General features: G+C 44.3%; 1 long non-coding RNA gene and 1 other non-coding gene across 2 annotated transcripts in view; both read left to right on the top strand.

Annotated features, from left to right (window-relative positions):
• Nucleotides 1–8,334, top strand: part of LOC131483452 (uncharacterized) — a 37,255-nt gene extending 28,921 nt beyond the window's left edge. The window contains exons 2-3 of the long non-coding RNA XR_009247687.1: nt 2,309–2,424; nt 8,243–8,334. This is a non-coding gene — a long non-coding RNA (uncharacterized LOC131483452). The remainder of the gene's footprint in view (nt 1–2,308; nt 2,425–8,242) is intronic.
• Nucleotides 5,777–5,923, top strand: LOC131484184 (small nucleolar RNA SNORA62/SNORA6 family). Its single transcript, XR_009248087.1, has one exon. It is a non-coding gene; the product is annotated as a small nucleolar RNA SNORA62/SNORA6 family (small nucleolar RNA).
• Nucleotides 8,335–25,590: the final 17,256 nt, after the last annotated feature.

Here is a 25,590-nt window from a genome sequence, read left to right as displayed (position 1 = left end):
GGAGCATGTAGGTCAAAGGGCACACATTTTCAGTTACAAGATGCGTAAGTTCAGAGGATCTAATACAGCATGTTGACTATTGTCTAACTCTATATAGGTGACTATATAATACAGTATGGACACTTGCAATTGGCTGAAAAAAAAAGTTAACTATGTGCCACGATGGATGTGTTAATTACCTTGCTGTTGGTAACCATTCCACAATATATATGTATATCAAATGATCATGTTGTACACTTTATATGCAATTATGTTTGTAAATTATTCCTTGAAAAAGCCGGGAAGAAAAAGTTAAAAAAGGAAATCCTTTCTGTAAAATGAAGCAGAAAACATAAAGCCTTCCTGTACATTTTCTATAGACATGACTCTACGTTTTTATAGACATATACATGTAAATGTATGGAAAAGGACACTTACAAATGGATGATAGCAGTTGCCTCTGGAACGCAGACTGGGGCGGGGCTTGGACCCATCACAGGAACTCAACTTGATTTGCATTCTTCGCCTGTCTGTGAGATACAGTCATGGCATCGTGAATTTAGAGTTTGTAGAGTTAAGTAAAGGTTACTCTAAAAACTTTATTGGAAGTTTGAGGAGTATCATGTGTGACTTGATTGAGGCAAAGTACTATCTTCTCTTTTCTAAGTTCTAGTTTAAAACCCGTAATAAATAAAGGGTGAAGGAGACAGTGATGGAAATGTGGCATTTTGTTGTTGTTTCCACCTTCCCAGGTATTCACCATTATTATTAAGTCACGGCAAGGAATCTTCCCTGCCAATACAATCGGAAGGTCAGTTAATAAAAATAATGATAATATTACGAGACAGGAAAGCATTGAAAGTGCTACATACATACCTTAAAGCCATTTTGACTTAAAATCTGCAAATCCATCGGCTCAGTCATCAAGCTTTTGACGTGATGCACGACTGAGGCCTTAGCTCCAATATGGGTCCACTCCTCTGGGTTCTTTATCCTTTCTCTTGCCAGAGCGACTTCTGTAAACCAGCATGCTTCATCTCCACTTTTGTTTTCTTTAAACTAGAGCAAAACTGAAGACACTTGCAAACAACCAGAGTGCGGACTTCTTGTGGATTTCCGCGGCTTTCTACCAGACCATTTTTTTTAGTTGTCTATTTCTCACCTGCTTTGACAACAATGTTTGTCGTAGCAACGCGCTTGAATGTAGCTTTCCAAAACACTCAACTTACTTTTAGAAAAGAAGCCCTCTGTTGCTATTTATTCTTCATTAGTTTACTGAATCCAAAATTAAACCGCACAATGACACTAATACAAATGTTATAAATGGTATTAGCCAACAGAATAAGCAAACAACTCAACAGTTGGGAAGAGGGGAGGCCAGGATTCACCCCCAGCTCTGCGAGCCAAGGCCACGGTTCTGTTTGTTTTACGGCGGGAATGGGGACACTAGGTGTGTGTATGCTGTGGATCAAACAAGTTGGTTGGGAAAGCTTCTGCAGTGTTTTCTGGTATGACAACTAGCCCCACGAATGCCTGGATCCACCTGTCCAAGCGTTTCCGAGGGAGATACACATCAGAAAGAGGAACACCGCTTCTTACCAGCAGCATGACTCACGGGTAAAGAGGAGTTGGTGGAAAAGCCATATTTTACGATCTCTCCACTGTCTGGCGAGCCTCCACCGCACAGGAGCCCCGCCTCAGGACCAGCACACATTCAGGCCTGGATGGGGAAGGAGGGCTCCAACCGGCCCTTGTGTCCGCTTGTTAACTCTGACTCACAGAAGAGGACCAGTGAGGAAGTATGGAACCAAATAGCTTGCAGAGTAGATTCCACCCGCCCCCCCCCCCCCCGACTGCATGCGAGGCAAAAGTGGAACAGGAGAGAAGGTGGCTTTGGTTACTGCTCGTTTTTGTTACTGCTTTTAGGAACACGGCGAACGGCTGTGAAGCCACTGCCCGTATCTCAAGCCTGAGAGGTACCTGTGACTTACGTCTCTCTGTGTGCTTCCTCTCTCCCAGCCAGTGTCTTCCGCCAAGAGTAGCCAGCATTTTGGGCCTTGAGGTGATCCTTCCTTTAATGAATTTTTCTTTGTTTTAAATATACATACGCTTCTGCCTTCTCTTAACCAAAGTTGAAAAGCAAAAATCTTACCTCTTGCCCTCTTTATGCCTGCCCTGAAACTCTAAGAAAAAGGTATTATACAAGGTCCAGCATTACCCAAGGGAGCTCAGTTGTCTGCAAGAGAGTAAGAGAGAGAAATTGTAAATAGTTACCTTAGTTTCCTTTCGATCTAAAGAATCCATGATTGTCTTTTTTCCCTTTCTTTAGTTTCCTTTGGTCATACCAAGGAATGACCCGGTAGATAAACTGCACTGTCTAATGGACCAAGAGTATGGACATGGTTGAACTGGATGATCTGTTTAACTGAAGCCTTTGGAGCAGAGGTAACATTTTCTTGTTAGGGGACATGGTATGAATGTCACCCTCATGATGTGTTATATATATATACATATGTGTGTGTGTGTGTGTGTGTATATATATGTATATACATATACATGATGTATACATATACATATATATTCAAAAAATATTCATAATTATATTCACAAATATAATTATATTCATAAATATATTCATAGATATATTCATATATATTCATACACACACACGTATATATGTATATATGTAACGGCATATTCCTCAGCCATAAAAAAGAATGAGATCTTGTCATTTGCAACCATGTGGATAGAGCTAGAGTGTATTATGCTAAGTGAGATAAGTCAGAGAAAGACAAATACCATACGATTTCATTGATGTGTGGAATTTAAGAAACAAAACAGATGAACACAGGGAAAAAAAAAGATGGATGCAAACCATCAGAAAGACTCTTAGGTATAGAGAACAAACTGAGGGCTGGTGGAGGGAGGCAAGTGGCGGGGATGGGCTAAATACGTGACGGGCATTAAGGAAGGCACTTGTTTTGATGAGCACTGAGTGTTATATGTAAGTGATGAATCACTAAATTCTACTCCTGGAACTAATATTACACTATATGTTAACTAACAAGAATTTAAATAGAAACTTGATACATTTAGAAAAAAAAATGAGACTTTCAAAACACGTGGAATATTCTAGAAGATCTCAACAAACAGGAAAGTGGTTTCAACGTGAATTTGACTGTATCTCAAATATATGAAGTTAGTTCTGTTAGAAAAGTGATTAAAGAAAGCAACTTAAGTGATACAAACTTTCTGTAACACTTCATGAAGTGGACAGTTTCTATTTGGAGGACTGCAAAATAGGGCAGAAGGCAGGAAACTTTTACAGGATAAAGAATACAGAACAAGAAAGAAAAGTAGAAAATATCTGATTGGTGGGAGCCATATAGTCAACCTTCTGGGCAAGAAGGCCCAGAGTTGGTGTGTCCTTTTGGGGATTGGCTGACTGGATATACTAGGTTTCTGGTCAAGGGGAGCATTTACGGGGACACAGAGGTTATCTAAGTCATGGGTTGCCAATATGGCAACCTGGACAGGAGTGGCTCCATCTTGGGCCTAGAAATTTATTTCAACACTTCTCTCTAAACTTCCCTCTTCGTCCTTTCTTTTCTTCGAGGGAAAATTGTCCTCACCTCCACCATCTGTGCCCTCAGCTGCTCATTCTATCAGCTGTCCTGAGGCCAGGGTTAAGATGTCCGTGGTTCCTCCTGGTGTCCTGAGAGATAGCCTGTGTTTCCTTCAGTCTGGAATGGAAGAAAAGATAAGGCAGCTCTTCAGAGTCCAGTGTGTGGTCCTGGAACCTGGACCTCCCGTACCTGGCGTGAAGGGGGTTGATGTGTCATTTACTCAGGTCTGCAGGAGTCTGAGTCCGTTGGCAATGTGAAAACCCTATTCAGATGTCTGGAGTCTGGCCGTTGCTGTTCACACAGCTGGTTCCCCTGGCTGAGATCTGAATCGGTGGTGGAGAGAGGCTTAAGGGGGATGACTCAGCAGAGGCCGATGGTAAACTAAGAAAATTCCGTCTGAGTACCTCCATAAGGAAAGCGTCAGCTCGCCTGGGAAGACAGTTATCCAAAGGAATAGCTCACTTCTCATGACCCACCCCCTCCCTTCATGGGTTGATTTTTAGGCACTTGTCTGGGCACAAGGGGTGGGGTTGCTAAATAAGACAGATTCTCTCTTCACAAGAAATATACAATCTAAATCTAGAAGGGCACGGTAAGTCACGCCAATGAGTGATTCAGGTTGAATGGGATGACTGTCTCAGGAGGCACAAAATAAGGCTTCAAGGGTTTTGAAGAAAAAGAAATGGGCATTCATTGAGCACCTGTTATGGGGTGGACACTGTGCTGTGATGTGTAGTTTCAGACTTCAGCCCTTGCTCAGCTCTGGTGGCTTCTTCAGGAAACTTATCACCATTACAGAGCAAACCGAGGGGACAAGATACTCTTGTTTCTCATTAGTCTGTCCCATGACTAGGTCCTTATGTTATTTTTCAGGGGACTGAATGTGAACTTTGGAACGTATTATTAAAAATCCCCATGGGGCGCCCGGGTGGCTCAGTCGGTTAAGCGTCCGACTTCGGCTCAGGTCATGATCTCGCGGTCCGTGAGTTCGAGCCCCGCGTCGGGCTCTGTGCTGACAGCTCGGAGCCTGGAGCCTGCTTCAGATTCTGTGTCTCCCTCTCTCTCTGACCCTCCTCCGTTCATGCTCTGTCTCTCTCTGTCTCAAAAATAAATAAACATTAAAAAAAATTTTTTAAAAACCTTTAAAAAAATCCCCATACATTTTTGTAGTTATGGCCTTTTATGTTTTACTGCGGATGGCTTTCACTTATGTATCTAATGAGATGGGGAGATAATCTGTAAAAAAAATGTTAGAAATGAAAGAAAAACGATAGGCGAACAACAACAACAAAACGTTGGTTGAGCCTTTTTTTTCCCCCCTTTCATCTCTTGGTTGCCTTATCGCTTCAGATTTAGAGAAGTCCAAACCATGATGCAGACTTATTGCGACTGATAGAGAATTTTCTAGTGCAATCTAAAGGGGCAATGCTGTAAACCCTGATACCAAAATCTTTAAGCCTAACTGAAAGGAGAACTGAATAATCGTCAGTTGGATCAGAGCAGAGACCTAAAAGTGGTTCTGCACCTTGGCTGCTTTAAAAAATGCAGGTGCGGGGGGCGCCTGGGTGGCTCAGTCGGTTGAGCGGCCGACTTCGGCTCAGGTCACCATCTCGCGGTCCATGGGTTCGAGACCCGCGTCGGGCTCTGTGCTGACAGCTCAGAGCCTGGAGCCTGTTTCGGATTCTGTGTCTCCCTCTCTTTCTGCCCCTCCCCCGTTCATGCTCTGTCTCTCTCTGTCTCAAAAATAAATAAACGTTAAAAAAAATTAAAAAAAAAAATGCAGGTGTACCTGGCCATACCTCCAGCCAATTAGATTAAACCTTGTCATGGTGGGATCCAGACTTCAGTATTTTTATTTTACTTTTTTATTAAGTTTATTTATTTTGAGAGAGATACACAGAGAGAGAGAGAGAGAGAGAGAGAGAGAGAGATTGAAAACACATGTATGCTGATAGGGGAGAGGCAGAGGGAGAGAGAAAGAGAATCCCAAGCAGGTTCCACACTCAGCACAAAGCCCAGCGCGGGGGTCCATCTCGCAAACGGTGAGATCATGACCTGAGCTGAAATTGAGAGTTTGGCACTTAACCAACTGAGCTACCCAAGTGCCCCAGACCTCAGTATTTTTTAAAGCTCCAGATGATTCAAAGGTGCCATCGGTATTAATAAATACTTCCGCACAAGAGATATTTAAATCTAATCTGCTGGTTGATGAATTCACAAGCATAGGTCGTGTGCTACGTGATGGGAGAGTCATTCGCTAACACCACAAGGGTCTCTGGCCCAATGGGTGGGGTTTGAGAGTAGTTCTTGCCACAAGTATAATTCAGGTGTGTCAGAGCTTTAAGGAGAAATGAAAACGTTTTGAAAAATGGTCTATGTTTTCCTCTGCTTTTCTGCATGTTTTCCTAACTGCTCAGGCCTCTTAGGCATCACTGGGCCTTTCTGTTTTCAGAGCAACTTGATGAATCCTGTGTAAGATCCCAAGAAGGGAGCTCACCCAGTGGCCTTCATGAGGTGGATGCTGGGGAGGCTGCGGCCACGAAGAATTCCAGGGTGAATGGCCTGCTCTGGCTCCTGAGTTCATTGCTGCTCAGCCTGAAGTCGCACTTGGGTCTGAAGGCGCATGGGTGCCCTCGGTGCCTATTCAGCAGGTTCCCTACTGAGGACGGGAGCCCTCAGCCTGCCACTGAAGACTGGTCTGCAGCTCCCACCACTGGGGGCCACTGAATGGGCACGACCAACCACGGAGGGATCTTAAAGAGCTGCTCCTCCACAAAGGCAAAAAAAAAAAAAAAAAAAAAAATGGAAATAAGGTTGCCTGAAAAGGAACAGTTCCTGAAACAAAACAAATTTAATCTGCATGCAAATCCCCCAGATGTTGCTAAAATGCAGATTCTAATTCAGCATTTGGGGGTGGAGATGAGGCCTGGGCTTCTGCCTTTCTGCCAGACCCCATGGGTTTGGAGAACGCAACGAGATTTCTAACAAAGCCCTGGCGCTGTTGGTTCCCAGACCACACTTTGAACGGCCGCGGCCACGGTGTAAGTGAAGCGTTTCTCAGAGTGAGTGCAGATCCCCGAGTCAGAGTCATTGGGGTGGAGACACTTGCTCTAAAGCAGATACCTGTGCCCCACCCCCAACCTTCTTAATTAGGCTCTCTGGGGGGTGAACTAAGACTAACCGCCTGGGGAATTTTTTTTGGTTTTTCTTTGAATGCTCAGGTTCATGTCCAATAATCTCATCTTGCCCCTTTCCAGATTGTAACTTAATTGATTTAGGGTGGGGCCTAGGCACTTTTAGCTCCTCAAGGCACCTAGTGTGCAATCAGAACATGAGAACCCCCTAGAAAGACTCAAAAATCTCCTAGCATCTGTGTGCCACCCTCAGAGACTGGGATTTCACGGGCGTGGCCTAGGTACTGGAACAGTGTCCCGGGTGATTCCTAAGGTGCAGACAAGCTTGGGAACCATTGGGTTAGCGTGTCCCTATGTGAGCACATCATCCAGGCAGTTCTTAATGCATGTTAAAGCTTGAGAGCCTCTGATCTGGAAGGAAAGTCAAAGACAGCTCTTTTGTTAGCATAAAGGGTAACTGTCTGCAAGGACTCTGGTTATAAGTCTAGGAGCCGTCTTAGAGCTATGACTAAAACTTCAGACATGTGTTTGATTCACTGGGTGTAGGAGGATGTGGGTAAGCAACGGAAAGACAAGGTAGAAAGAGAAACGATACACATGCTCTAACTCTTCCAAAGGGTCTTACTCCAATCTGCTTGCACGGCACAGCTGTTGGGTTGCTAGGCCTTATGGATACGACAGAAGATTAATACAGAAAGTTTCTGATTGTAAATATGTGCTATTATTCCTTTATGAGTTACCTTTTCGATCAGCAGACTGGTTACGTGTATTTGTTTTAGGGGAGAGTTCTGTGCTCACAGGAGAAAAACAAGCCCGTAAAAGCTGGTAGACATCTATTGTTTCTGGCTGCCCAGCAGACCTTGTGTACTTCTAGAAAAACAGTCTGTTTTTTGAGCTAATGATTTTGCTTGGGGGTTAAAATGTTACACTTGAGTTATATGTCCAGCCTTGTGTCATAGAGCCTGAGCTCATTCGTTCCTCAACACCAGATCTCAGCCAAGCCACCTAGAGGTCTTCTCTAGGATTTCTCAAATCAGAGTTGGTTTCTCTCTGATTGTAAAGTGACATGCCGTGGGCACCTGTGGCGTGGAGGGGAACTTGCCTGCAGTGGGAAAGAATTAGGCCAACTCGGTGACAGAAGCCAGAGGAGCCTGGGAAGGGAGACACCCCAGTTCCCATCCCTGAGGTCCCTGCAGACACCTGCTTATACTGTCTTATCTTTGGTTCTGTGAGCTGTCCTGCTACGATTTCAATAAATCGCCTTTTTTTGCTTAAGAGGATTTGAACCAAGTGTCTGTCACTTACAAGCCAAAGAGTAATGCTCGGTTCAATATGGCACCATTCCCTTAGTATATTGCTCCAGCTGTTCAGGAGGAAGCACCGACCTCCTAAAGTTAGCCTTTAACAAAAATGGTAAGTCTTGATTACTGAAAATACGGAGCCAGGACATCGCAGGGCACAGGATTGTTTTTCTGTTTTGTTTTGTTTTGTTTTTCCCATCAGAGATGGAAAAGGAGCCAAGTGGCTAGAAGCAAAAGAGAGACTCTCAAAGTGCTGAGGAAGGAGAAGAAACCTTTGTGCAGATACCAACGGGGAGAAGTAAGTCTGTGGGTTTTCTGCGATGCCTAGCAGAGCCATCAGGTCACATAACGTGAGATCAGAATTTTAAACAAGTGTCCCTTGTACACCTTGCCACAGGCAAGGATTCGGCTGGGCTTTCAAGGCCATAAGCACCGATATGTATACCACACTTGAAAATTTACAAAGTGTTTTCAGAAATATTATGCCATTTTCCAGATGAGGACAAGTGCTCAGCAAGAGACTAAGGCTCCCCCAAGATCCCAGCTCCAGAGAATTGGAAGCAAGACTCATATCCAGGATTTGCTGGGTCCAACCCTGTGGTCTTTATCAATGTGCCACTGTATCTGCCTCCGAGGAATAGATGATATCAGTGGGTAGACATCAGCAATTCAATCCACCAGGGAGACCTCTCCAGGAAAATGTTTCTCCAGTGTTGTAATGCACGCCAGTAAGAAAATAGGAATTCCTGCCACTCTTGAGTGACAGATGTGTGTTAGATAACAGAAGTGGGCAGCGACTGTGATAGGAATCTCTGAATGAGCGTTTGTCTCAACAGATCAGTTCAACTGAATTATGCAAAGGCAGCTTTACAACCAGAAAGACCACAAGAGGAGGAAATCAGGCATCTGGATCCTAATCCAGTGCCATTAGATGCTTGTACAAACCGCAGACAAGCTTTTTAACCTTCCCGGGCCTCAGTTTCTTCATCTGTAAAATGAATGGGTTGGACTTGATGATCTCTGAGGGCTCTTTCAGCCCTATAATTCTATGTTATTTGCTAGAATGCTCGTAGCAAATATGTTACACTGTGGTTTATAGCACACTATAATTACAGGGTTCAGAGTAGGAGAGAACACCGAATCCTAAATCAGCTCAACGTCTAATTCCTGTTCAGTCACGTCAGGCCAGATTGTTTTTATCTACATGAAATGAAATTTACGGCACTGCCTGCTTTTAAGGGGGGAGGTGAGGAAGCTCCAGGAAACCTGTCCAGGTGAAGAAGTCCAGAAAGCTATAAATAATAATGAGACTAAGCACCAACTGGGACACCTTCTACTTTTTTCAAGCCATGCTCACAGTAAATCCATAAGATAGATGGACAGTGGTTACTTTTTCTTTCTTCTTTTTCTTTTCTTTCTTTCTTTCTTTCTTTCTTTCTTTCTTTCTTTCTTTCTTTCTTTCTCTCTTTCATTTCTTTCTTTCTTTCTTTCTTTCTTTCTTTCTTTCTTTCTTTCTTTCTTTCTTTCTTTCTTTTCTTTCTTTCTTTCTTTCTTTCTTTCTTTCTTTCTTTCTTTCTTTCTTTCTTTCTTTCTTTCTTTCTTCTTTCATTACCTTTGTCAGATGGGGAAAGTGAGACACAGGCTGGTTTTTATGATCTGACCAAGATCTCCTTATGACAGAGCCAGGACTAAGACCCAGATTTCTTGACCCCAATTCTAGAATTCCTTCCAACAGTCAGTGTTTCCTTCAGGGAGTCAGGTATCATTATGTTCTCATTAGCAAAATGCTCCTTCCTGATGACTAGGAAAGTTGCTGGCAAGCATCACTTCTGTTGACAGGTGTCGGAGAGAGATGTGTCATGGGGGGTGCGAGGGCCACTTTTGAATGTTTTCTCTCACCTTTTCAATATGTACAGAGGCAAATACCGATGCACGTTAGGGTCTTTGGCTCATGAGCTGAAATAAAAGGAGAACTCTAGGCGCATTTCGATAGACCTATCATTATTTCAAACTGTATCCAGCCAAACAGAAATGGGGTTTTTAGGATGTCGTCATCTGTTCTATCCCCTCATTACAAGGCTTGGTTGGAGCTCTTGCTGACTCTTTCATCTGAGCCCATTTGTAATTTCGCTTTACATGACTCATCTTAAACTTTATTATCACATTCATTTAATAATGCTGGTTGACAACACTTTAAATGGTTGGCTTCCCATGATACAAGGCAATTACTTTTTATATTGCATCTTTAATACAAAGTATTGAGACAAACTCTTTAAATATCAAAACAAAGAGGTAATGGTTTGGGGGCTACAGGAATTGGGTCCAGACAATATCAGAAAATCAAAATACAGAAACAAGGGAAAGAGAGACAGAGTAGGATGAACGTTGATAAGCATAGGGAAGAGATTGTGACTAAGGTGGTCTCGGCATTTCTTTCTAGAAGCTTGGAAATGTGGAATGGTCTGGTGGTTTTTATGATGAGGTAGGCACTGTATTTGAGGTTTATTTCTCCTATATTTCTGGAAAAAGGATTTAAAAATGACAAGACCTAGCTTCCAAGGATTTTAATAAAAGGGACCCATAAAAGACAAAGAGGAGGGATGATAAATCATCCTGAGTAGAGGGGGATTTAAAAAGATGGGTTCAAAGCCTACTCCAGAGAGAACTGAGTTCTTATTGCCTCGGGGTGTGTGGGTGGTGGCGCAGGGCTTTACTGAGAGGCCGGGGTGGATGGCAAAGTGCAGAGGTGGAGGCAGATAGAGGCATGCAGAGGGGTAATGACACCAAACAGACTAAAAGGCATTTTTTCTAACCCCAGAGGTTTCCAACAAGGAAGGGAAGAAGTCAGGGAAGTTTGTAGAAGAAGGAGATTTCGCTCCAGACTCTAGAAGAGATCTGTTGTCCCAGCAATGGTCGGTGGTATTGGCAGGGTTCAGTGCAAAACTGTGGCCGAAACCATTTGTCCTTCCAACTACATCCCTACTCCACTGACTTTTAGTAACCCTTGGCCTTCTCCTTTGAACTTATAGTGCCCATGAACTTTCTCAGGTCAAGGGTGATCCCATGAGTTCTACAGTTTCATTACAAGATTTGATTTGAACCCTCTCTAGTTTTCCCATCTGTTTCCCATCTGATTCATTGTCGGTCATTTTAATTTAATTTCACTTTTTAAAAAAAATTTAAAAATGTTTATTCATTTTTGAGAGACAAAGAGAACAAGTGTGAGTGGGGGAGGGGCGGAGAGAGGGAGACACAGAATCTGAAGCAGGCTTCCGAGCTGTCAGCATAGAGCCCAACATGGGGCTCGATCCCCTGAACCGTGAGATCATAACCTGAGCCAAAACCAAGAGTTTGATGCTCAACTGACTGAGCCATCCAGGCGTCTCTTTAATTTTAAATGCAAGAGAATGCAGTCCCTCACCCACGGGTATTTGCACTTTAATTTCACAGCTAGGGACAGTGGGCAAAAGCTGTGTCTCTTGGACTGTCCCAGAGTCCCTTAAATGATGCGAGCTAGTTGATGACCTGTTCTACCTGGAGTAAGGACTGTTACATAGCTCAGTTGCTTAAAAGTGCCATACCTGCCTCCTCCAACAGCTCCAGCTGCCCTGTCACACGTTCTTTATTTGAAGACAAAGTTCCAACCACTCACCGACTCAGCCTCACACTTTGCTGTGTCCTCACCCTTCCTGACTTTCCCAGCATTGACTTGGCTACTTGCATTTGACTCTGTTCTTGTCCTGCCTGTCCAACCTCACTTTGCAGCCTTCCTGGCCAGGACTTTGACTTCCTCTAAGCCTCATCTTCCTCCCATCCCAGCAGGGACTTTGCCAGCCTGTGACCACGTCCCCTCCCTGCCTACTTGGACTCCAGGCGTTTCCTACCACCTGGACTCCACTCTGTGGGCAGTGCTCAGACTGCAGAGGGCCAGGTATGCCCCAGCCTGTTTCACCAGAGCAATTTCACAAACCTCAGTTACTTTATGGGCTGGAGCAGTGGTTTTTGGAAAAGGTTTTTGAGCCATAGGATCCTCTCTTCAAATGAAGTCTAAAGTGGAAGTCCTCATTTGTAAACTAGAGAGGGCTGATCTACAATACTTAAAATGAAGAGTCGAGTCTCCCCTGCTTACCCCTCTCACTGCCCCTCCCTCCCCCATAGCATGAGAAACATGGCTTTGAAGCCCTTGAACCAGGGGACTCGCAGCTCTTTTATCCCAATCACACTGTCCTTGCCCAATCCCACCCACGCTCGTGAATCAGCTGCCAGCTTGTACTGGTGAATCTAAATCACTGTCTCCTGATTTACCCTCACTTCTGGTGGCATGGTTCCACTTCCTCACTAGACTTTACCCCACGGAGGCCCGTAGGTTCCCCAACGTGTCTGGAATATCATCCAGTTATCTTTCCTGCCATGCCCATGCCCCACGTACCTCTTTTCTTTCTTTCTGTCTTTCTCTCTCTCTCTCTCTCTTTTTTTTTTTTTTTTACATTTATTCATTTTTGAGAGAGAGAGAGGCAGAGAGAGAGGGAGACACAGAATCCGAAGCAGGCTCCAGGCTCTGAGCTGTCAGCACAGAGCCCGATGCGGGGCTCGAACCCACGAACCAGGAGATCATGACCTGAGCTGAAGTCGGATACTTAACTGACTGAGCCACTCGGGCGCCCCTACCTCTTTTCTTTCTTGCTTCCTATGTACACTGATGGAATTTTAAGGAAGTTTGCAATTATCCTAGAGTGCTTCTGTGATCTCAGCTTCTGCATAGCTAACCAGTCACCAACTCCTATGCTTTCTACCTCCAAAATCTCACTCGGATTTAAAGCCTATTCTCTATCCCCCCTGCCACTGCCTCAGTTGGGCTTTGGTCATCTTGGGTAGGGATTATGCCATTGACATCCTGACTTCGTGCTCCTCCCTGAGCCATTCCTCAGTCCATAACAAAGAGGAAGCCTTCACAGACGTGAGGCTTGGATTTCCCATTGAAGAATGGGTAGGATATTTATAGGTCTTCCTTTGGCCAATAATCATGATCTCGCTACATTCTAAGAGAATATCTAAGAGTATGAAGCTCATTTGAGGTTTCTCATGTAAACGTCCATCGAGGGAAATGCAAATATAGACTATTCATTGATGTGCTTTTTGTGTCTTCTTTCCTGTTAGAGTGACTTTTTCCTCAGGCATGGGCGTTGTGTCGTCGAACAGCTGTTCTAGTGAGCAAGGAATCCCATGGGCAACCTACCGCCAATGCCCGTCATTCACAGAAGACAATCTTACTGTGTTTCTCATTGTGCTTCATGATTAACCGGCTGTAAGAGAAAACTAACACACAGAAGTGATTGTTCTGTCTCCCGTAGGAAGGGTCCTTATTATGACAGAAAAGTTATTTTCTTTTCTGTGGTTTCTTAAGGGTTCTCTAATTGGGTAACCCCCTGCTGACCCCTGGCTATGGTAGTTTCTACGTTGACATCTTTGTTCCACTCCTTGCACACAGAAGCCAGCGACGAGTAACTCAAACCAACACAGAGCATGAGATAATGGGGCTCTATAACCCACCAGTATTTAAAAGGCAATGACCCCTTAAGTTCACTGGAGTTACCTTCCATTAAGAATTTTTCTCGCCTGCATATAAGAGACGGGGTGTGTGTTACAGCCCCATGTCTGCTCTCGGTGTGGACTGAATTGATCTGTCAGACTTCAGGGGCTCGAACTTGAATTGGTTTGGAATGCATGACTCTACATCTCCTTGGATGATAACTCAAAATAAGGCCAAAAGTTTTTCTTTTCTTTTCTTTTTCTGTGTGTGTGTGGGGTGGGGGGGCGGATATTTTAAATTGGGGAAAATATAGGGGCACCTGGGTGGCTCAGTCAGTTAAGCATCCAACTTCGGCTTAGGTCATGATCTCACGGTTCATGGGTTCAAGCCCCACATCGGACTCTGTGCTGACAGCTCAGAGCCTGGAGCCTGCTTCGGATTCTGTGTCTCCCTCTCTCTCTGCCCCTCCCCCACTTGTGCTCTGTCTCTTTGTCTCTCTGTCTCTCAAAAATAAATAAAAAAGCATTAAAAAATTTTAAAAAACTCTGGGAAAATATAAAGGGTAATGGAACAAAAACCTACATTTCTACCATCTAGAAAGATTAACTTCTCAAATATTTTCTTATTTACTTGCAATGTTTTTCTTTCTTTCTTTCTTTCTTTCTTTCTTTCTTTCTTTCTTTCTTTCTTTCTTTCTCTTGAAATAGAACATTGGAGATGAGATTGAAATCCTCTTCAGCCAACAACCCCAGGCCCTGCCCATTCCTGGTCCCCTTCCCAGAGACCGCCATCACCACGAGGTGGTGGGTGTCCATGTAACCCATTCATTTGTTTTATTTTCTTCTACCAGTATGGAGTCTATTTATTGCATTCTTATTCTTTCAGTGGCAATAAGGCTTAATTCAATTTTCTTTTTTTAAGTAGGCTCCACACCAACTGGGGGCTCAAACTCACAACCCCAAGTTCAAGAGTCAGATGCTCTACTGACTGAGACAGCCAGGAGCCCCCGGTGCAATACAATTTTAATATGCCTACTCCTGTTTATATTCTTCTTTCAAAGCCTACGATCCACCAGCACCTCTTTAATCCTTAACAAGGCAGTGGAGGCAACACTCTCCCAGCTCCTTTCACACACTCTCCTCTCAATGCCATGTGATCGCATTTTATTTAGTTCATGCTTGTTTCCATGGCACTGACATTTCTTTCCTTTCTTCTCTTCCTTCCCCTTTCCCTTTCTTTCCCTTTCTGTCACTTCTCCTGTGTTGGTTTATTAAAAGATATTTCATTAGGTTCTCCCCCACGTTCTTCATATTTTGTTCCCACGCCTGTTCCTTACAATGTCTTCCTTCAGGACGGGTTTACTTTTCTTTCTTGTGGCAGCATCTTCTTTGCTCTTTAGTGGTTCTTCCAGGAAGCGTCCGAAAATATACTCAGGTTGTCTGTGTCCTAGTGTCTCTGACAATGCGTTTATTCTGTCCTCATCCTTAAAGGAAAATTAGGACAGGCATAGAATTCTAAGCTCATGGCAATTTTGCCTCTGTCCTTTTAAGACATTACTCAGTTTTCTTCTGGCATTTTTTCCCCCTTAATTGTTCATGAGAACTCTGTTATTGGTAGTTCTTTTGTGGGCAATCTAATTTTTTCTCTTATAGCTTCTATTGCCTTTTCTTTCCCCTCAAAATTTCTGCAGTTTTAATATGACATATAGATAAAGATATAGAGATATAGAGATATTTAAAGTTTATCAATCCCTACTGGGTATTTTTATTTTGACTTGTATCTTTCTCTTTTTCCAGAGATTTCCCCAGTTTTAGCAATTTGTGTATTTTCTCTCCTTTATTCTTTCTGTGTTCTCCTTTCTTTTTGGAAATCTGTTAATCAAATTCTTGTTCTATTCTCTGCGTTTTAAATGATTTGCTTTTTTTTTTTTTAAGTTTATTTATTTTGAAAGAGACAGCACAAGTAGGGGAGGGGCAGAGAGAAAGGGAGAGAGAGAGAGAGAGAGGATCCCAAGCAAGCTCTGAGCCGTCAACACAGAGCCTGACTCGGGGCTTGATCCCACGAACCATGAGAATGTGACTTCAGCTGAAATCAAGAGTCAGATGCTTAACTGACTGAGCCACCCAGGTGCTTCTAAATGATATGTTTATAACTTCCATGTCTTTATCTCTCTGTTCTGTGTTCTGGGACATTGAATTTGAATTCACTAATTCTTACTTTACCTGTGTTTAGTTCATAAATTAACATGCCTGTATTTTTATTAGGCATCCATGGTTATTTCTTGATTTTCTTACTTTTCAGTACAACTTTTTTTTTTTCTTTTGGAATAATTTAACATTTTTCTAATATGTCTATGCATTTGGCACAAGAGACATTCCTACATATTGGAACAGAGGGCAGGGGATTTAGTGTATACTCAATCCATAATCTTGGTTAGCTTTTTTGGATTATAGTACATTTTATCCTTTCCTGTATTGTGCTTAGTATTGTTGTAATGACCATATTTTCCAAACCTTAGTTTTTCATGGTTCTTAGTATTTCATGGTCCAGCAAAAGGATTGTTTTATAAGCTGTCAATTTATTTAAATGAAAAATCTTACAGAGGTATACAAACAGACCACATTTAACAATTTGTTGAAAATAATAAAATTACATGAACCATAATAATCCCACCAAAATCCAGAGTGGAAAAGTCAGTATGAGCAGAGTAAACATACCTGAATCTGTGTTTATGCCTCAAGCAGCCACAAGGCCTAGAAGATTCCTTCTCATTCTGTTATGTTTCTAGATGTAGGAGGTAGAGATGAAATGAACAGGCACAATATTTTATAGGTTTTCTTTAAAAATCTCAAAATAAACTGTTTTCTTATGATTTACTTCTTTCTGATGACAGTAAGGCCTCGCCAAACATTCCAGTTATTTGAAATTCCTCAGTAGTCTGATGGCAATTATAATGGGGGACTTTGTTTGTATCTGAGAACTGGTCACATTTATAAACATACAGACTGCATCCATTGTGAAATTCGTGTCCCTTCATTAAAGAGAAACTTTACCGAACATTTCTTCATCATTGCTTCAAAATCATTTTTGTATTGTTGCCAAGGCTAGAAGTCAGTAGCCTCAATAGTGAAACAAAGGGAAAGGCAAGCCTTTCTTTCTTTCTTTCTTTCTTTCTTTCTTTCTTTCTTTCTTTCTTTCTTTTCATAAGTGGGGAAAGGGATCAGATTCTCTTTGTTACTTTCGGTACTCATGTTTGAAAAGTTTTGGTTATGAAGTCAGAGAATTGTGTTACACTTAAGAGCAAATATCATATATACATCTTCCTATGTCTTTCTGGTTATTAATTAATGTGCTAATGATCCCAAGAAGTTGCTTAGCTGGAACTTGCGGTTTTAAGTAGCTGTTCTGGAAAAAAAAAAGAAAGAAAGAAAGAAAGAAACTTGGCCAGATTCCCTTTATAGACCCAAAGACTTTAGTACTTACCATACAATGATGGATTTGTCCTCATTTTTGGAAAATTTTGCAAAATTAAAGTTACTTATTGTTTCGTGTTGTCTATGAACCCTGCTTCGAATGATGCATTGGGCTCATAACTGGCAACGTGCTCATCTTATAGGTCCTCGGAGAGGTCAGGGGATGGCCCGTGACACTCCCTACCCCCTGAGGTAATGAGCTAGTTGCAGGCATAACTCTCTAAATGTCTCCTTGACAAAAGATACGAGTGGGCAGAGATCTGATTGGACATTTGAGAGAAGAGGAAAATCCACAAGCAAGGGTAGCATCAACGTAAGTGATATCTAAATCTTTATTCTTTCTATACTTCAGGGTAGAGAATAAAAGGGCAGTAGAATAGTTCTTTTTCCGGAATTCAAATCTGGTCTGGACCAGAAAGGAGTCTCTGCTGACACTGACGTTTGTCTAAATCATAAGTCACTGGCATTTAACACTAAGTCCCATTAGTCACTAAGATTTGACAGCGTTTTGTTTTTTAAAGTTTATTTATTTATTTTGAAAGAAAGATGCGTGGAAGGGCAGGGAGAGAGAGAGAGGGAGAAAGAGGGAGAGAGAGTCCCCCAAGCAGGCTCCACACGGTCAGTGCAGAGCCCATCTCGGGGCTGGGTCTTATGAACCATGAGATCATGACCTGAGTTGAAATCACGAGTCAGTTGCTCAACTGACTGAGCCACCCAGGAGCCCCAAGACTTAACAGATTTCAATAGCTACTGTTGTCTTACGAGTTCTCTCGAATTTCTACATCTGTGAAGGTCTACATGATTGCTGTTTTCTTTCCAGATTCTTGCCTGGGACTATTCAGGATAAGCATCCAGAAATACACCATTTCTTCTGGGATGTCGGCATTTTCTTCTTTTCGTCTTCATTGACGATATAAGTTAAAATAGAAGTAAGCTAAACACTCGTAAACCTTGACACAGAGAAAAAATGCCTTCCGATACACGGAGTACCAATCTTTTAAGACCACTTAGTGTTTTCTGTACATGACTTTCTATATCCTTGCAAGCTTTTTTGACCTTGGGAGCAGGAAGTTTCAATTCCTTTGCAGTTACATAAGAAAGCTAAATTATTCAGAAAAGAAATAACTTCTAAGAGGGGTATCAGCAGTCAGAGAAGGAGCCAGATACAGAAATCAGGCTCCAAACGCTCCAGAACCAGAGGGAAAGCTGGGAGCACCGCTCAGGACGGGGACAGTATCTGAGAGCAGATTTGCAGTGTTTGAAAGCAGAGTACACGTAAAGGTGTTTCATGTGAAAAGTAGACACAGAAAGTGAGAGTTTCCTGTAGAAGAAACTTACCGAAGGCTATTGAAGTTACCTCACGCGGCCTTGACAATAAATTGCATGCCGAAAGCTCTTGACGCGAATTTTATGGCCTTTTTTCATCTAAATGGCATCTCCCTTGCTTATCGTCACACCAGATTTGAACTTCCTAGATGTATATTTTGAATGTTCTCGAAAACACTGGGTGGTTGCAACCTGATGGCTTTAGGCTGCCAATCCCTGTTGGGGTTGAATAACCAGGGATATCCCCTCCCCTTCCCCGTCCCTAACCCCTCACCCGGGGCGCGCGACAAGAGGCAGGCATTAAAGAATGGTGGTGGCCTTGGGGTTGTATCCAGCACCCTCCTCCTCCAGGGCCTCTGGGTCCCCACCTCCCGCAGCATAATACCTTCGTTTACTAAGTATGTGCCTGGAAAGCTTCCCCAAGAGCCGCATTCACTTACGTCCACGCTTTATAGCGGTAGGGTTGTAGATATGGAGACCGAGCACGCCAGTGCCCCACCTGAGTGAGGGTTTTGAGAAAAGTTCCCAGTCTTACATCTCCTTTTGAAATGTCTGCTTCGGGAATAAGGGCGGAGAATTAGGGAATCAATGGGATTAACTAAATTCACTGCCCTCTTATTCCTTATTTTTATAACGCTTCGGGGTTTTGTGTCTCATTAAGAACCTGGCCAAGCACTCTGTTTCAGCAATACCATGTTCCAGATAGGAGTAACGTGCTCTGTTTCAATTTGTGGCTCATTTGTTTTCCATGTTTCTTTAGCACCACAGGCCTGAGCGCCAAATCACCTCCCCCGAGGAATGAAGGAACTGGCTTCAGGAGAAGTTGTGCTAAGATCACCTTTGTTTCAAGCGTGTAAAAACCCTTACCTCCAACTCTATTCTAATCTTTGCGACCAATTGTGTAGGCCCTGCCAACTTTTTATCAATATTGCCTTCTTTCCTGTCTCCTTCTGCTTCATTAGCCTGTAGCAACAAGCCAACAAACACAACCACCAACAAAGAAGCCTAACACAGAAATGGAGAGCTCCTTCTCAGACAACATGCCAGCCAGGAGAAGGGGGAATGGAGGGATGGAAAGCAGAAAGCGGACATTGAAAGGGGACATTGAAAACTGGAGGTCATGTTTTTCTACATTCTGTTGCCTGGTCCCTTTCAGTGAGCTTTGGTTTCCTTTAGTCCCGGGAAGGGGATTTATGCTTATTTTTTTCTGACTAGGTTAACTATCTCTAAATACAGTGAAATAATTCAGAAACTCTATTTCAAAGACCTCAGGAAATATGGGGAAGAAAGGAAGGAAGCAAAGCGTGAGCCACAACCCACAGCCTTGTGAAGGGCTGTGAACTGTTCCGTGCGGAGGCTGGAGGCCAGATCTCCAGTGTAAGAAGGAACTCACTTCTCCCAAGAGGGTACAAGGGGAAGCTGCCGCTGGAGAGTCCTCCGGCATGAGCTCGTGTCACTGCCATCGCGCCTTCTGTGTTCGTGTCCTAAGCCTGCTGTACCACGCAAGCACCCATGGTGGCATAAAACAACTGTAGGGACACCCGGGTGGCTCAGTCTGTTAGGCCTCTGACTCTTGGTTTCAGCTCCGGTCATGATCTCATGGTTAGTGGGTTTGAGCCCCGGATTGGGTTCTGTGCTAACAGTGTGGAGCCTGCTACGGATTCTCTTTCCCTGTCTCTCCACCCCTACCTAGTCTGCTCTCTCTCTCTCTCTCTCTGTCTCTGTCTCTGTCTCCAAATACACAAATAAGCATTAAAAAAAAAAAAAAATTCTCATCTCTTCCACCACCGTCACCCCTGTCTATCACCTCCCATATACATGACTGTGGTATCTCTCCAACCCTCCACCTGCTTCTACAAGGAAAGAAAGAAAGAAAGAAAGAAAGAAAGAAAGAAAGGAGGAAGGGTGGAAGGAAGGAAGGAAGGAAGGACAGCACAACTGTATTCTCTCATAGTTCCAGAAACCACAAGTCCAAAATCATCTTAGATCAGCCCGAATCAAGGTGTTGGTGGGCCATGTTCCATCCTGAAGGCCTGTGGGTGAATCTGTACCTTGTCACTCCCAGCTTCTTGTGGCTGCTGGCCACATTCTTTGACTTGTGGTCGCATCACTCTCATCTCTGCCTCTGTGTCACATCACCTTCTCCTCTTCTGTCTGAAATCTCCCTCTGCCTTGCTTTTTTAACACTTGTGCTCACAGTGAGGGCCCCCCAGATCATCCAGAAGACCGCTTCTGTTTTAGGATCCGTATCTTTATCACATCGGCAGAGTGATAAGCCGACACGCACATGGTCCAGGGATCAGGATGTGGGCTTTCTGGGTGGCCGTTACCCAGCCGACCACAACACCCCCTGTTGTCTGGCACTCAGATGTTGGGGAAGTGGACTCGCTTGCCATCTCCCTGAAGAGTAGTTTGTTCCAAATACTGAGGAGCCCATTTTAGAAGTTGTGGTTCTCAAGGGGCGCCTGGGTGGCTCAGTCGGTTAAGCATCCGGTTTTGGCTCAGGTCATGATCTCACTGTGGGTGGTTCGTGAGTTCCAGCCCCGCGTCCGGCCCTGTGCTGACAGCTCAGAGCCTGAAGCCTGCTTTGGATTCTGTGTCTCCCTCTCTCTGCCCCTCCCCCATTCACGCCCACTCGCTCTCTCTCTCTCACAAAATAAGTAAACAGTAAAAAAAAAAAAAACTAGAGAAATTGTGGTTCTCAGGCCAGATAGGGGGATTAAGGTTCCAGAGTAGGATTTCTAAGGCTAGGATTTGAGCTGGAGGAGGTGTATTCACTACACTCACGTCAAGTCTCCCTTTAATCTCCTGGGTATGTGGCAGGACCCTGTGTGCTTTGAAGGATGTGGAATTATAGGGTGTTTCCATTGTCTGCAGCTAAGCCTGCCTGTGATGCTAAGAGCCTTGCATGAGGCAGGACACCGACCTGACACTGGGAGGGGAGGGTGAGGAAAGAAAGTGGCAAATGGGATATGGTCGTGAGGGATGGATGGCGTTTGTGCCAAGGCTGATTCAGAAGATCCCTCTCATATTCTTCAGGATCTGGCTTCGTTTTCTGTGTCTTAACCCTTCTCACGTTGCCTCTAGTAGTCTGTTTGCCTGGCTGTCTCCCTAATCAGGCTGAGGATGAGGGTCTGTCTTCTTTGTCCCCTCAGAGAGCCCCAGCTTGTGGCATGGTGCGGGGGCATATGATAGAAGCTCAGTAAACACGTGTTCGATTGAATGCATGAGTGGAGAAGGGAAAGGAGGAGATTCTGGGCAGAGGGTTGGCAAGAGAGGATGCTTGGTGGCACGGCAGTTGTGTGCAAGTCAATGCTGGGAGAGTCATGGGGAGGAAAGGCGGGCTGTGAGACTACGTTTGGCTCGTGGGTTGGCCGTTCTATCTTTACCATGGCTGGCAGTACACCTGTGACTCCTCTGGGCAGATGTGCGGGAGGTGACGGGCGGTTCCTGGCCTGGCACACCCCGCCAAGGCAACAAACTGTGTCGGAGGGGATAAGAGCTGTGGGCCTTGCAGCTCAAGTCCTGCGTGACCTTGGGTATGTCACTTACGCCCCCCAGGCTGTGGTTTTCTTGGCTGCAAAATAAAGGTACCTCCAACAGCTCTGACCTATGGATTAAGGGCACCAGCCACGTCAAGAGTGCTGCAGTGTCCAGGAGGTAGGTAGAGCTATTGTTATTGTGATTATAATAATCTGTCAGACGCCCGGCTGTGGGGCTCAGAACAAACTGTGTGTGGCTGGGTGCACCTCGGTCCACACTTCTGCCTGGTGCTGGCCCTCCCTGGTTGCCATGAGTGACTGGTGGCTTGTGGGTCTGCGTCAGGCTCCAGGGGGACCTTGATGAGGAGTCGAGGGGTTCTGGAGGGCGAGTCTCTCCATGCCAGTATAAGCAGCAATTGGGCTCTTTCCAAGGACTAAGTTTTGGCCCTGAGCCCATTGTTTGTTTCCAGCTTGCAAAGCGCTTGTCTTGTAGCCTTGAGAAGCTGAGCCACGGGTCGCTGGGAGCTTCAAAGCATCCTAGCTCCTCTTGAAGAAAAGGGTCAGATGAGGCAAGCTTTGGTGCCAATCCGATTTGAGAGCCAGACTGTGTCTTTGGACCTACCTCTCAAAGAGATTAGACCAGAGATCAGAGCCAGTGGGACCTTTTCCAGTGTTAATTGGGATTAATTATAAATAACAACACAGAAGCCCCTCACCCCTGTCTCTCCCGGTGTCCTGTCTTACATGGTGAGCTACGGAACTTGAAGACAAATTTTGGAGAAATGTGAGCTGCTTTCAGAGTCTCCGCCCTTGTGGTGAGGGCTGCCTAGCACATTTCCCCCTTGGCAAAAGGGCTAAAGGTCAGAAGGAACATTGCATTTCAAATTATCCAATGGCATAGGTAAAACCCATTTACCAGTTGGAACATCTTTTTAATAGAGGAGGCCCTCACCAGAGTCCTAATTAAAAATCAATGTGATATATAATTAAATTCTAGTGATCACATATGCACCAGCTCGTCTCTTTAGCTTTTAGCCAGAGGCAGAGAAGGAGCACTCTTATTGATCAACTCAGGAGCCCTCGAGGTTGGTCAATACGAGATGTCTCGTCTGAGGGCTGGTGGCTGCTCAGCTGGGCAGCGTCTGAGCGCCCAGCCTGAAGGACACTCCCAGCGAAGCATCCCACATCCCCTGATCACCGAAGTGCTCTTCCCGGAGGGCCAGGACCCTGTCCGCAGGCCTGCCTCCACCCTGCCTTCCATCTCCCTGAGCAGTGAGTTCCAAAGAGGAGGCTTTACAAAGAAAGAGGACACAGGTCCATGTTGTACAGACTCAGGCTGTTAGCTCAGCTCCCTTTCCCCAGTCCACCATGGACACGCCCCCTTGTTATTTTCAGTGTGGGCTGTCAGGTACCAAAAGGGCAGCTGAGTCAGGAAGATGAAGGATCATATTGGTACCGACTTCCGTGAAGACAGCGAATGCCTTTAACCGTTCAGGCCAGTCCTAGGATACCTCGCATCCTACCCCTTTTATGTGGAAGAGGATTATTGATATTGTCCTTAAAACGAAAAGAAAAGAAAAGAAAGGAAAGGAAAGGAAAGGAAAGGAAAGGAAAGGAAAGGGAAAGAAAAGAGAAAAGAAAAGAAAAGAAAAGGAAAGAAAGGAAAAGAAAAGAAAAGAGTGATGGTGACAGGTATACAGTCCTTCTCAAAAGACTTCCACATTTTCGATTTTTGTCCTCTCGTCTGATCCTCGTCACAATATGGTGATGTGAGGCATGGAGTGTTATTTTTATTTCCCTTTTACCTATGAGCGGTTCCTCCTCTGAGCCACAGAGGGCTAAAGATGTCTCCGGGTGTATGCAGCCTGACAGATTTCTGGAGTGGAAGGGAGGTCTCTCTTCTCCATGTCCTGAAGTGAGAGACCACGTCTCTCAGTGACCACTGTTGACCCTTGTCCATGCCAGGGTCTCCTGCTCTCCAGACAGCTTTCTCTGTCTCTTTTTGAGCTGAATTTAGTCAATATATTTTTAATTGATGGCTTTCCGTCTTCCCCCCCCTTTTTAGATTTTATTATTGAAATATTAACATATTTTTGTTGTAAAAGATTTAAGTTATGTGTGAGAATATAGAGCACACATTGAAAGGTCCACTCAGGGCTTGGAATACATTCACTCCCACTGTCCTCTCAGGCCACCTCCCCCTCCTCTCATCCCTTTCCCTTCCCCTGCCCCTGCTCCTTTTTTCTCCCTCTTTCTCCCCTCACCTCTCTCTCTCTCTCTTTCTCCCTCTCTCTGTATATGTAAGTAAAACAGAGATACTACTTTGCACAAAGAAAACAATGGCTTTAGAAGTCTGGCTGGGTGGAAAGCAAGAATTTTGTCAAATTCTCTCCTTTATATGAAAGAAAACGACTGAACACCTTAGGTCTCGGAATTCTCCCAGAGAGGCCCCTGGGTGGCTCAGTGGGTTAAGTGCTGGTTCTTGATTTTGGCTCAAGTCAGAATCTTACATTCGTGGGATTGAGCCCCGTGGTGGACTCTGAGCTGGGTGTGGGGCCTGCTTGAGATTCTCGTTTTCCCTCTCCCTTTCCCTCATTCTCTCTCACACACACAAAAGGAATTCTCCCAGAGTATACAGCTGGAGCTGACGTTAGAAAGGACGAGGCTACAGCATAGATGAAAGATTGGAGACATCTGATGGTTCACCGCCCTCGGCTGTGTGGGGAGACAGGAAGAAAGATAAGTAAAACCCCGCAAATCATCTTCGGTTTCTCCCTTTCCTTCCCATCCCATATGCCGTCTCTCAGCAAATCTCCTCAGCTCCACCTTCGCAATATTTCCCAAATCCGATCCCTGTGGGCCCCTCCCACTCCCCACCAACATCCTGGCCAAAGCTGTGAGTATCTCCCCTGGGTTATTGCAGTGGCCTCAGTGGCAAGCCAGGGCCAAATTTTGAAATGACGAGAGCTGATTCTTAAAGTCCCAGGAACTTTGCAAGGTGGTTGTTAAGTATAGCCGTGGCTAAAAATTAAATAATGTCCGTATATATGATGGAATATTACTCAGCTATGAAAAACAAGGAAATTCTGCCTTTTGTGACCGCATGGATGGACCTTGATGGCATTATGCTAAGTCAGATAGAGAAAGACAAGTACTGCGTGATCTCATTTATATGCAGAATCTAAAAACATCGAACTCGTAGAAACAGAGTAGAATGGTGGTTGCAGAGGCTGGGGTATGGGGAAGATAGGATGTTGGTCAAAGTGTACAAAATTCCAGTTATAAGAGGAGTAGGTTCTGAGAATCGGCTGCACCTAGCATGGTGAATATAATAAACGATCTTGTACTGTATACTCAGAATTGCTAAGGGAACCAATCTTAAATATTCCCACCCAAACAACAACAAAATGGTAACCATGAGAGATGGTGGACGTGTTCATGAAGCTTATTGCAGTAAACATTCTGCCATATACATGTGAGTCAAATCAACATGTCACACATCTTAAACTTACACATTATTCTATGTCAATACAGCTGGAAGAATGAAATAATATAAACTTATCATTAAATTACAGAAACCAAGGTAATGAACATTCAAAGTCATCACTTCCCTGGGGCACCTGGGGGGCTCAGTCGATTAAGTGTCCGACTTTAATATGGTAATAATGCTTCCCTCCACCTTACAGATGAGGAACTTAAGAAGCTTGCTCAGCTCACACAGCTAGTAGGCAGAACTGGA

The sequence above is a fragment of the Neofelis nebulosa genome, chromosome 8, assembly GCF_028018385.1.
Source record: "Neofelis nebulosa isolate mNeoNeb1 chromosome 8, mNeoNeb1.pri, whole genome shotgun sequence".
In the NCBI taxonomy this organism is placed as follows: domain Eukaryota; kingdom Metazoa; phylum Chordata; class Mammalia; order Carnivora; family Felidae; genus Neofelis; species Neofelis nebulosa.
This window is presented reverse-complemented; position numbering and strand designations above follow the sequence as displayed.